The sequence below is a fragment of the Lithobates pipiens genome, unplaced genomic scaffold (genome assembly GCF_037356315.1).
Source record: "Lithobates pipiens isolate NorthernLeopardFrog02 unplaced genomic scaffold, aLitPip1_a1.2 Scaffold_8, whole genome shotgun sequence".
In the NCBI taxonomy this organism is placed as follows: Eukaryota; Metazoa; Chordata; class Amphibia; order Anura; family Ranidae; genus Lithobates; species Lithobates pipiens.
Window position 1 is genome coordinate 18,482,033 of NW_027507903.1, and position 13,393 is coordinate 18,495,425.

General features: G+C 44.7%; 1 long non-coding RNA gene across 1 annotated transcript in view; it reads right to left on the reverse strand.

Annotated features, from left to right (window-relative positions):
• Window positions 1–13,019, reverse strand: part of LOC143960691 (uncharacterized) — a 325,483-nt gene extending 312,464 nt beyond the window's left edge. Inside the window, exon 1 of the long non-coding RNA XR_013270362.1 lies at window positions 12,925–13,019. This is a non-coding gene — a long non-coding RNA (uncharacterized LOC143960691). The remainder of the gene's footprint in view (window positions 1–12,924) is intronic.
• Window positions 13,020–13,393: the final 374 nt, after the last annotated feature.

A 13,393-nucleotide genomic window follows, 5' to 3' on the forward strand; every position in this document is an offset into this window, starting at 1 on the left:
GGGGGTTGGATCACCATGCTGCTGGTTAATAGGTCTCATAGGGAGTGGGTCATCATTCTGGTAGAGAGGTCTCATGGGGGAGCAGTTCACCATTCCATTAAGGAGATCTCATGGGGGAGTAGGTTACCATTTCATTAGAAAGGTCTTGGGGACAGTGGGTCACCATTCTATTGCAGAGGTCTCATGAGGGAGCAGGTCATCCTGCTGGTAGGGAGGTCTCATGGAAGAGTGGGTCATTATTCTGTTAGAAAGGTTTCATAATAGGTCTCATAGGGAGTGGGTCACCATTCTGGTAGAGAGGTCTCATGGGGGAGCAGTTCACCCTGCTGGTAGGGAGGTCTCGTGGAAGAGTAGGTTACCATTTCATTAGAAAGGTCTTGGGGAGAGTGGGTCATCATTCTATTACAGAGGTCTCATGGGGGAGCAGGTCACCCTGCTGGTAGGGAGGTCTCATGGAAGAGTGGGTCACTATTCTGGTAGAAAGGTTTCATGGGGGGAGTAGGTCACCATTCCATTAGAGAGGTCTTAAAGGGGAGAGGGTCACCATGCTGGTAAGGAGGTTTCATGAAAGAGTAGGTTACCATTCTAGTGAGAGAGTTGATGGTAGATTGGGTTATCAAGGAACAGTCTAACAATATCCCTCACATTCCTCCTCTCTAGACTACAATCCCTATTTTTGTCCCCTATCTCTGCCTTATGAGAAGAGATGAATAGACTATGGAAGCAAAAAGTCCAATATGCCCAAATGCTAATCATACCAGCCTTCCATTTTATCTTCTACATCTGTATGGCGAGCTTTATCCTGAATTGTTGCAGTGTGTTTCTACAATTTACACTGGAAAACGTGAAATTTCCTATGTAATGCAAAGCCTGCTGTGAGCTGTACTGTGCTTAAGCGGCAGTTTTTACCAGGTTAACAGAACCCCAACAGCCATTTTGTTTGGAGAATTGGGACGGAAAGTCACAGCAAAGTGAAAAATCATGAGAAGCAAGGACAAAGGGTAACATAACCAGGACAAAGAAGTATAAACAGCAAATATGTGCCAGGTAGAAAATGTGAAAAGGGTGCTCCGCCACATTAGGATAACAATTGACTGTTGAATTAAGCACTGTTGACATACATTCCTAAGTATAAGAATATTCTTCTCTGTATATCCAGGATAGCTTTAGGTTAGGGTAGCTTTTAGTCTAGATGAGCAGGGGTTAAGTGGAGGTTAAACACGTTAAAAAAAAAAATCAATAACATGCCATTAAGTGGTTGTGTGGTGTAGGAACTGGTATCGGTGTGTGCGAGAGTAAACACACCTTTCGTTTGTCTCGGCGAGGACGTTAAGGCGAATCCATAAATGGTCATGTTTGTATGAGCACACTGTCTGGGAAGGGAGATGAATGAATCTAGTAATTATATCCACAGATTACAGCTAGGGTGTGTTTGTATTTAAACGTGAAGTAGGCGCCAGAGCGAGAGAGTGGCACAAAGAGATGCCACCTTTGATGCACATAGTTCCAGTTAAGAAGGCATGACCAGCAAGCGGCAGAGAGAGGTTATACTGTCTGTTTGTGAGCTCTCGGATTTGGGTGGTGGCAGGGAGTGAAGGGAGTGCCCGGAATTACCTGCCAAGGCGAAAAAAAAATAAAAAATGCTAGGCAGCCAAATCAGAGGAAAAATTTTGTTTGGGTGAGAATTCTGACTGGGAATGTACACGTCGTAAGAACGTGCAGGGGAAAGTCCCTGAGGTGTTTGAGGAAAACAGAATATCACGGTGTAGATCCATTAAAGTATTAAGACCATGCTGAGATATTTATTGCTCTGAAATGCAGCAGATTTAATGCAAAGAGTCTTGCCGTCTGACAGCAGAAATCAGTCGCAGAGCGAGTAGCCTAAAGAAGATACAGGCTTGGGAAAAAGTTGGTGAACTCTAAATCATTTTCTGATATCCTGCATGATGTCCCCTGTAGATGTTATCTAATTTTCATCTAAAACATAATAAATAGGTATGCCAATCTGACCTATTTCACCGCTCTTATTGACATCTTTAAATCCAGTTCTCCACATCTCATCTCTGCCTTCAACTCTCTATTTCAGGGGTATCCAATCTTCCTGACCTTCCTGGGCCAAATTGGAAGTAGAGGAATTGTCTTGGGTCAGACATAAAATACATGAAAAATAAGGAGAGCCAGGGGCGTTGCTAGGTCTGCAAAAGATCTGGGGCTAGAGCCCATAGCAGCGGCCACCAACCATTTTGCAGGCCGGGGGGGGGGGGGGGGGGCACGCCGGTGGTAAGCAATTTTTCGCAGGCAAAGGCTGGTGTTGGCGCTTCAATCATCATGGCACCATGGTTTATATGGTGTCAGGGTGATCAAAGTGCATTGTTTCTATTGTTACATTTTAATGTATATTGAAGTGGTTCAACTCTCCATAATGCAGAATCAGTTGGAGCCCTGGGTGTGTCACTTGCCAGCCACATCTCCTGCCACCAAATGCAGCTTTTTAACTTGCCACTAGATGTGGATGGTCACTTGCCATGTCGCCCACCACCAGATGTGGATTATCACTTGCCACATCACCTGTCACCATTTGCAGATTGCCACATCACCTGCCTCCATTTGCAGATTATCACTTGCCATGTCACCTGCCACCATTTGCAGATTGTCAATTGCCACGTCACCTGCCACCATTTGCAGGTTGTCAATTGCCATGTCAACTGACACCATTTGCAGATTGTCACTTGTCACGTCACCTGCCACCATTTGCAGATTGTCATTTGCCACGTCACTTGTCACCTGCCACCATTTGCTGATTGTCACTTGCCACGTCATTTGTCACGTCACCTGCCACCATTTGCAGATTGTCATTTGCCATGTCAGTTGTCACCTGCCACCATTTGCAGATTGTCATTTGCCACTTGTCAACTTTGTGGGAACAGTTTGGGGATGGCCCCTTCCTGTTTCAACATGACTGCACACCAGTGGACAAAGCAACTCAATAATGAGCCCTACGGACTAAGAATGGGATGCCATTAACGTTCATGTGCGTGTAAAGGGAAGTGTCCCAATACTTTTGGTAATATAGTGTATATAGCGACAGTTTGATGGCAGGCAAGCGGGGGAGGATCACATTGATGGGCACAGAAGCTGCATATGGTGGGCACAGAGGCTGCATATGATGGGCACAGAGGCTGCATATGATGGACACAATGGCCGCATATGGTGGGCACAATGGCTGCATATGGTGGGCACAGTGGCTGCATATGGTAGGCACAGTGGCTGGAATTGATGGCACAGTGAGGCTGCAATTGATGTTTTTTTCAGTGTTTTTCAAAAATCTTCAGTTTGTTTCTGCCCCCCCAAAAAATTTTGAGCACCAGCCACCACTGAGTCCATTCACTAGCTTACTTGGTCCCATCACTCACCTGGAGCAACATTTTTCTTTCCCCCCGTATGCTAGGCTTAGACCAACTAGATGAGCATAGAAATGAAGGAACAGGGAGAAGGGGGAAAGAGGGCTTGCAGGATGATTTTATGGGAAGCACAGTCCTTATGTTGTTCTGCCGGCTTTCATTGGGGCCTTTTAAGAAGCATTGGTGCAATTAACGACAATTTTAGTAAACCAGTATGCAGTATAGGTGCTGTAAAGTTAGAGTAAGGGTGCAGTATACGTGTAGTACAGCGGTCTGCTGTGGTAGAGCAGTCTGTTAAAAACCCTTGATGTTTCAGACTACAATTCCCATGATGCTCAGCGTTCAACATAGATGTACATAGGCTATCCTGGCCATAGTTCTCTCTCTGGTGCCTGGAGCGAATAGTGCAACAAACCATTTGGCGTAACACAAGAAAGTGAAAGTAAACTGATTGTAAAGAGGGGAATGTCTCCTTCTCCATGTTTCTGTAGCCCAGCACCTGGTTACAAATACAGTATATAATATATCTCTATCAGCATTTGATGAGTTGTCTAATTTAGAAGGAGCCCCCACTGGCTCTAGGTACGACCACATGGGGGATCCCTTAAAGGGCACAGAACAGTGTGTGGCACTACACCTAAGCATATCTGTGACACTCATCCTGGTCTTATTTTGTCTATTGGACTTAAAAAGGTTCAGAGACAAGTACCCTTGAACAAAATTGCCACATAATCTAGATGGCATTGTAGGTAATTAAAATTTGGCTAACTTTTTCTAATTCCAAGCTGAAATGGGTACTAAAATCCACCGGTTGAGTGTATGTACATTATGTCTTGTCCTTGGATATACTTTCCCTGAGGAGGTCCTCTCTTTGGCTCTTATAGCAGCTTTCCGTTACATCAGAGGGGGTGGGGTCACCCATACGTCACTTGGGAACCCCTGGCTCCTCTCACCAGCATCAGAGGGGGCGGGGTCAGGTGACGGGTGGCCCTGCCCTCCTAATATAAGAAACGTCAGCGCTGGGATCTCCGCAGTGTCTCCGGAGTGGAGACAGAAGACGGATGTATGGACAGCGCTGGACTGAGAGATCCCCCGTCGCTGGATATGATCATCCATCGCTGGACCCCGGAGATCCGTCGCTGGATAGCAAGAGTGGATTAGCACCGCTGGAATCTTTTTTTTATTTTTTTTATTTTTAATAAAGGAATTTTTCAAAAGTGTGTTTGTCTTATTTAACCATTTTTACACTTTCTTTGTGAAATGGTAGGGGTACTTTTGTACCCCCTTACCATTTCAAACAGGGGGGGGCCGGGATCTGGGGGTCCCCTTGTTAAAGGGGGCTTCCAGATTCTGATAAGCCCCCCGCCCGCAGACCCTCACAACCACCGGCCAGGGTTGTGAGGATGAGGCCCTTGTCCTCATCAACATGGGGACAAGGTGCTTTGAGGGGTCACAGACCCCCAAAGCATCCTCCCAATATTGAGGGTATGTGGCCTGGTACGGTTCAGGAGGGAGGGGGGGCGCTCTCTCGTCCCCCCTCTTTTCCTGCGGCCTGCCAGGTTGCATGCTCGGATAAAGGGTCTGGTATGGATTTTTAGGGGGACCCCACGTCAATTTTTTTTTTTATTTGACACGGGGTTCCCCTTAATATCCATGTCAGACCTGAAGGGCCTGGTAATTGAATTTAGGGGAACCCCCACGCTTTTTTTTTTTTTTTTTTTTATCAATGAATGAATGAATTGTCGGCTAATACAGAGAACACTCATTGAGTGTTCTCTGTATTACGGGGACCCGACAATATAGCCGCAAGTGATTTTAAGTGTTTTTCCTGCACAAATGACACTTTGTGCAGGGACAGTTCTAAGCACCAGAAACATGCGCCCCTTCACAGGCATACTATAGATACCCCCCAGCTACGAAATTTAAAGGAATATTACACTTTTATTGTTTCACTTTAATCATTATTAAAATCACTGCTCCTGAAAAAACGGCCGTTTTTAAAACAGTTTTTTGCATTGATCCATGTCCCCTGGGGCAGGACCCGGGTCCCCAAACACTTTTTAGGACAGTAACCTGCATATTACCCTTTAAAATTAGCACTTTAGATTTCTCCCATAGACTTGTATAGGGTGTTCCGGCTTTTCGAATTTGCAGCGAACAGTTCAAATTGTTCACTGTTCGCTGAACAGGCAATGTTCGACTCGAACTCGAAGCTCATCCCTAACCTGGACATATATTTTCTGGTCTGCTACTTAACTCAGGGTTAAATCCAGGTAGTTTATATCTACAAGTTGTTACTTGCCTGTAAATTTAAGATTATACTCGTTGTTTAGATACCCTTAAAATTCCAGTAGACAACACCACATCAAAAATTAGAAAAATTAGAAAAAATTTATCTGCTCCTGATTGGGTTGGCATCTCCATAGATGTGGTGCCCCTCCCACCAATAAAGGTTGGTGTAAGAGGCTGCATATTAAGTGCATATCAAAGCACCACATCTCAGGAGATACCAACACCTGTCATCCAAAAAATAGTTCTGGGTTAACAGAAGTGACTGCTTCTCAAATAAAATGCTTCAGATCAGTGGAGTGTTGAGTGTAACAATCCAAATGATGCTTTAAACCTGCAATCCGAGAAGAGGAGGAGTACTGTGAGTTTTAGGAATTGGTTCACTTGAGAAAGCAGGCACAATCCTCAAACAGTTTCAAAAATTAGAGACAAAGATATCCCCAATGTCTTTCCATCAGAGAGATTTTTAAGTGCCTAACAGTACAACCAATAACAAAGTAAATAGTAAAAAAATAGTTTGTATTTTACACAGTAAAAAAGGTTCTAAGCTATAAGCACATAGTAGGAACATCAGTACACCAACAGCAACAAAGGATAATGGGATTGACGTGTTTCACCCAGAACATGCTTCTTTAAGATCCATATAATTTTTCAATCATTGTGGTGTTATAGCTGTACATTATTCTACCTGTAAAATCGAGTATTATAACAGATGTAATAAATATAATAATTCCATACATAAATAGAAAAAATACATTTAAACAACCATTGGGGTTTTTCAGGGAGAAAAAAAAAAGGGGCGACGAGGCTGACAGGAAGTATCGGGGGGGCCTCACTGAACTGACTCCTATAGTAGAACATAGAATCAACATATTGGGGGACAAATGGCAAAAGAACAAAAGAGCAACATCCTACAATGAATAATGAACCAAAGGAATGAAAAATGGGGTGGGGGAGGGAACCAATGAGAATAAAACTCCCTATGACAAGCGTGTTTGATGGAAACGTGACTAAATATTAGTAAAAGTATAGGGTAACATCAGGAAGATGTTAAATATCTGTATATCTAGAAGTCCAACCAACACACTCCCTTTTTGTAGCCAGTTAGAGCCTCATGCCATGTACACACAAGCAGAATTTCCGACAGAAAAAGTCTGACGGGAGATTAGCGATGTACAAGTAAATTGAAGAGATGAGATGAGGAGTAGAGCGATAACTGTCAGAGAATCACCAGACTTCAACGTCGGCACTTCCCAGTGCGCCTGCGGGGAAGAATGGCGCAACGGCACACACGGGTGCGTGAATTAGCAGGTCCACGCACACACAGTTCCACGGCCTGATGCACGCATATGCGTGATACAATGCAATGTCTTGCACGCATGCGCACACCTGTGCACACGGCTATGGGCATCACCTGATTGGCCTGACAGGCCTATAAAAGGCATCAATGTGCTCTGTGTCTTTGCTGGTTTGTCTTTTCAGCTCCAGTGTTCCTATGTTCCTGTGTTCCTGTGCCTTATTCCCTGACCCTTCCCATTGTGACCCGGATCGTACCTGACTACTCTCTTGGACCTCTCCTGTGATTGACCTCTGGCTTTCTTCCTGGATTCCCCTCTCTGCTGTTCCTGTGTTTGATCCTCGGCCTGTCTCCTGGACTTGTCTCGGCCTACTCCCTGTGTTGTGACGCCTGGATCCATGGACTGACCTCTGTGTATGACCTGGCTTGCTCTTGGATTCTGATCTAATCTCCCTGGTGTTTGACCCTCGGCCTCCTGCTGTCCTTCACTCCAGGTGTTAGAACCCCTGCCGGGCATTCCCTTCTAACAAGTTCCAAGACCATCTGCACGGGCATCTCTTCCTTCAGAAGACCTTCTGCATACAAGTCACCTGCTGGCAACTCGTGCCCCTCCGTGCCCTGTACCCACTGTTCCATCCTCAGGGGTACTGTGCACCCAGCTGCAAGGGAAGCCGCTCTCAGCACTTTCGGCTCTGGTGAGTACCTGACAATAACATTGGTTGTGGTTAGCATACCTGAAGTTCTTCATCATCATGATCAAGAACTTTGCTGTATATGATCATGACATTATTGTATATACAGGGCAATGTCTAAGTTGCCTAGGGCATATAAATGAAACTGATAGCACTTTTACTGATCTATCTAATTTTAAGTTGAGCTCTAGTTAACAATCTGTAAAAAAAATATATACACTTAAAAGATATGGGCTGAAGATCCAATGATGCTTTATTTTCATAAATCAGTTTGTAATGTAATTTGAGATATCCAAAAATAAAGGGGTTCCCCCCGAGATCTTAAATTTTTGTTCAAGGGTTCCTCCAGCCTAAAAAGAGAAAGGCTGGGCTATTTGGTTAAAAATCTAGCAATGGCTGTTTAGACTTGTCCTGGTAATTACCGAGCGATGACAGAACAGCTTGTTCCCTAAATTTTAATCATAGCGCAAGTGTATATTTATTTGTGAAGCAACAAATAGTAATTGGTCACCTTTTAAATGTGAAAGGGATGGCTGTTATGGCACGGGCAACTCCAGCACCGCAGCCATGCCTAATTACAAAAAACTTAAATCGCAGGGAAGCTAGCATCAGCTTTGTCAGCAAATTAACAGCATCAACACGTGGACAGCACCCCCGCTATTTTTCAAAACTTCCAAAGGGGTCCATTCCAGTCCTAATCATCTTAGACGTCAATGCATGGGGGGGGGGTGGTAAACAATGCTATGTCCATGTACAAGCTAAATCAGCCTTTCTCAACCTTTTCAACACAGGAACCCTTCAAGTAGTTCTGTGGTCTCGGGGAACCTCTGCTAAAAATTTGAAATCTACAACTCATGATACATTAGTGTGATGGTCAGTGGGAAGAATGGTCTTTACACTTGTGGACATTGCGAAGAATTATCTACTTACAGATAGCTAAAAAGATCAATGGTGTCAGTGGGAACTTATCTGAGAGGCAAAAATTGGCCAATGCTGAAGGAACCCCTAGCAACTTTTGAAGGAACCCTGGTTGAGAATCATTGAGCTAAATAGTGCAACAAAATACTTTTCTGATGATCAGAGATACCCATTTCTAGCTACACCGCCAGAGCAAGCTTCGCCTATTGCTGCCACCCTAAGTTATATTTAGCGGGACCAATTGTGTAGATAAGTTAAAGGGTAACTAGGTTGGGGAAGAGTATAAACCACTGCCATGTTTTATTACTGTCTGGAGTAGGGATGGGCCGAACACCCCCCGGGTCGGTTCGCACCAGAACTTTCGAACGGACCGCAAATTAGTGCGAACTTTAGAACCCCATTGAAGTCTATGGGACTCGAACGTTTGAAATAAAAAGTGCTAATTTTAATGGCGAATATGCAAGATGTTATCCTAAAAAGGGTTTGGGGACCTGACTCCTGCCCCAGGGGACATGGGTCAATGCCTAAAATGTTTTGAAAAACTGCAGTTTTTTTCGGGAGCACTGAATTTAATGACGATTAAAGTGAAAAAAAATGTGAAATATTCCTTTAAATATCGTGCCTGGGGGGTGTCTATACTAACTTGTACGGATATTAAGGGGAACCCCGTACCCATATTAAAAGAAGGAAAGCTGTGGGGCCCCCAGGCCCTATATACTCAGAACAGCAGTATACAGGGGGTGTAAACAAGACAGGGACTGTGTAGGTTTGTTGTGTTAAGTAGAATCTGTTTGTAATTTTGAACTGTTAAATTTTTAAAGTGTAGCTCCAGTCAAAAAATCTATTTTTAAGCTTTTTGGAAAACATAGGGAAGGGTTATCACCCCTGTATAATTTGTTTTGCCGTCCGTCTTTTTTCATCTCACTTCCTGTTGTCTCCTTCCGTTTGCAAGTAGGAGATGTTTGTAAGTTGGATGTTTGAAAGTAGGGGCCTGCCCTATATGCTCTGCATAAATGGCGGAACAAGGTGTTGGTGTTGCCACAACATTGTAAGCCCTCAAAGTGACTCTTGGTGGGCGCTGGAGCGCCCTGCTGTGAACGATTATATCAAGAATTTTAATTACATGCCATTGTTGAACAGTGGTAGAAAAATTGGGCCTTTGGTGGTTGTGGTGCTGGTGCTGGTGCCACGACACTGCAACCTCTCCCATATACTCTAGTTGTAGTGCAGGAATGAGCCCTGCTGCAAAGCATTGCTTCAAAAATTGTAATTAAACGCCCCTGTTAAACAGGGGCTGAAAAATTGGGCCTTAGGCACTGGTGCTGGTGCCACGACACTGCAGCCTCTCCCATATACTCTAGTTGTAGTGCAGGAATGAGCCCTGCTGCAAAGCATTGCATCAAAAATTGTAATTAAACGCCCCTGTTAAACAGGGGCTGAAAAATTGGGCCTTAGGCACTGGTGCTGGTGCCACGACACTGCAACCTCTCCCATATACTCTAGTTGTAGTGCAGGAATGAGCCCTGCTGCAAAGCATTGCATCAAAAATTGTAATTAAACGCCCCTGTTAAACAGGGGCTGAAAAATGGGGCCTTATGCACTGGTGCTGGTGCCACGACAATGCAACCTCTCCCATATACTCTAGTTGTAGTGCAGGAATGAGCCCTGCTGCAAAGCATTGCTTCAAAAATTGTAATTAAACGCCCCTGTTAAACAGGGGCTGAAAAATTGGGCCTTAGGCACTGGTGCTGGTGCCACGACACTGCAACCTCTCCCATATACTCAAGTTGTAGTGCAGGAATGAGCCCTGCTGCAAAGCATTGCATCAAAAATTGTAATTAAACGCCCCTGTTAAACAGGGGCAGAAAAATGGGGCCTTATGCACTGGTGCTGGTGCCACGACAATGCAACCTCTCCCATATACTCTAGTTGTAGTGCAGGAATGAGCCCTGCTGCAAAGCATTGCTTCAAAAATTGTAATTAAATGCCCCTGTTAAACAGGGGCTGAAAAATTGGGCCTTAGGCACTGGTGCTGGTGCCACGACACTGCAGCCTCTCCCATATACTCTAGTTGTAGTGCAGGAATGAGCTCTGCTGCAAAGCATTGCTTAAAAAATTTTAATTAAACGCCCCTGTTAAACAGGGGCAGAAAAATTGGGCTGGTGGCATCACCCAGAACCAAAAATGTTCTTCCAAGATATCAGCGGAGGAGGAAGAGGATAGACAATCAACATAACAGGACAGTCACTCAGCATCAGCATAGGCAGTCTTGAAGGGATGTGATATTTTTTTTTTTTTTTAATTATTCGGTTACATCAGCTTCAGGTGCTTGGTAGCTGTGGGTGATCCAAGACCGATTCATCTTTATGAAGGTCAGCCGATCAACTGAGTCGGTGCACAGGCGCACCCTGTGATCGGTAACAAAGCCACCAGCAGCACTGAAGGTGCGTTCCAAAAGAACGCTGGATGCAGGACAGGCCAGTAGCTCAATTGCATACTGTGCAAGCTCTGGCCAGTGATCCATCCTCAAGAACCAATAAGCCAGAGGATTTTCGGTGGTAAAGGTGTCCAAGTCTGACCTTGCCCCTAGGTATTCCTGCACCATGTTAATTAGATGCTTGCAATGGTTGCTGGAACCGATCATACCTTGGGGCTGCAGACTAAAAAATTGTCTGAACGCATCGGTCAGACGGCCACCTTCTCCACCGCTCCTTCTGACCGATGTCTCAGCAACACGTTGTCCAGGACCAGGAGTTTGTAACCTCCCAGTCTCTGGGAACGCATTGCACAGACCTTTCTGCAAGGCCTCCCGGAGATGTCTCATCCTCTGCTCCCTCTGCGACGGCAAGATAAGGTCCGCAACCTTACCCTTGTACCGTGGATCAAGGAGAGTGGCCAGCCAGTAATGGTCCCTCTACTTGATCCGAAGAATACGAGGATCCTTCTGCAGGCTTTGCAGGATCAGGGAGGCCATGCAGCGTAGGTTAGCTGAGGCATTCGGTCTGGAGTCCTCTGGGTCACTGTGGACAACATGATCCACAGCTACTGAAAAAATGGTGTCGCCTTATAAAACATATATAAAGAAGGTACCATCATCCCATATAGATTTCAGTAGAGAAAAATGAGGAGCTTAAAAGAGGGCATCTATGAGCAACCAAGGGGGGAAGAGGGGGGACTATTGCGGTACCAAAGGAATAGAATAATTTGGAAAAAGTATTTTTCTAAAAACACATTTATTCAAAATATTAATTGACAATGACATCACAGACAAATAAAACGATTTCAAGAGACAAACATACATCTCAAAAAAGTACTACATAAACATTACAAAGATATATTACAGTAAAGTATAATGCCCTTTCAGAAGAGGCAAGGGTCATTGGATACAGGATTTTTTGACGTTTTCCTCGACTAGTTTCGCGACAGAGCGTCCTTTTTTCAAGAGGCGTCACCCGTACAATCTAATAAGATATGCTAATGATTTATTAAAGAGACATTTTAATACACAAGGAGCAAAAATAAAATAACAATGAATGAATTAAATACTTGTATAGCGCACAATGCAAACTGAATCGCCTCTAGGCGCTGTCATTATACAGCAAGGTTTATAAAATCCAATGACTCACCCACATAAAAAGACAGATCCAAAAAGAGGCAGAGGGGGCAATTTAGTGAGGTGCCCTGAACCAAGGGACAGGGACACCCCCCTGGGGACGGGGACGGACAAGCGGGGGAAAACAGCATTAGCGGCAAAGGCAGTTGTCAGCTGGAAACAAATCCCCATTTCAAAAAGGAAAAAGAAAGGGCAAAACTGAAAAGTAGAGATTAAACCAAGATAAAGAAAGGGGAAAACAGAGGGGAAGAAAAATTTAAGGATTGGCCGAGGACCAGACACCCACCATCCAGGTAAAAACACCCTAAGTGAAAAAGATTGAATGAATGGTGCAATTTTCCAAGCAATGATTTGAACGGTTGATTACATACCCCACACAACTCGAGAAATAACTCGCAGCTGGGACGGCAAGAGTTTATACAGATCCAATAAATAGAGACATAGCACCAAGATTCAGTGTATCCAAGGCTGACTCTATAGCAAAGTTTATTTAAAAGGAAAGGCATAAAGAGTCAATTACTCTGTCCCAGAACTGCAATGAAGTTCAAAGCAAAAATACTTCAGACAGCAGTGTTGAACTGGCAAAGAAGAACATAACTCAGTGGGTGATGATATAATAAACATCTACACCCACCAAGCGTACTGATATCAAGAGAAGCTGGATAAGGTAAACATTTTGAGTTGGAGAAGTTAAATACCAAAGTAGCGACCTACCTAAAGTGAAGGTATGCAATCGTCCGCCCAGCTGCTGCCGCTCTGTTGAAAAGCGCCGAACCGGTGCCATAAGAACCCCCAACCCGGAAGTCAGGGAGCGTCATCAGTGTGCTCCCCGATCGTCGCATGTCCACCCCCAGCGCGCAGGCGACAAGAAGACTATGCGCGATGCCAGGGAGACGGATGCCAGGGAGAAGGATGGGGAATAGGCGGAGTGCGCCGCATCCACTCTGAAGGATGGGCGTTCCCTAATTGGGTGGCGCGCTCCACCTATTCCCCCTCCTTCTCCCTGGCATCGGCTTATGTTTCTCAGCTGTTGCCGGGTTGATGTGCGCGCGCATAGTCTTCTTGGCGCGGTAAGCAGCACTGGAATATTAGTATAGGTGGATTTTGGAATCATAAGCGCAGTGAAACACATAAAAGTGAAAAATATTGTTTGTTTGTTTTTTCAAAATTGTCAGTCTTTTTT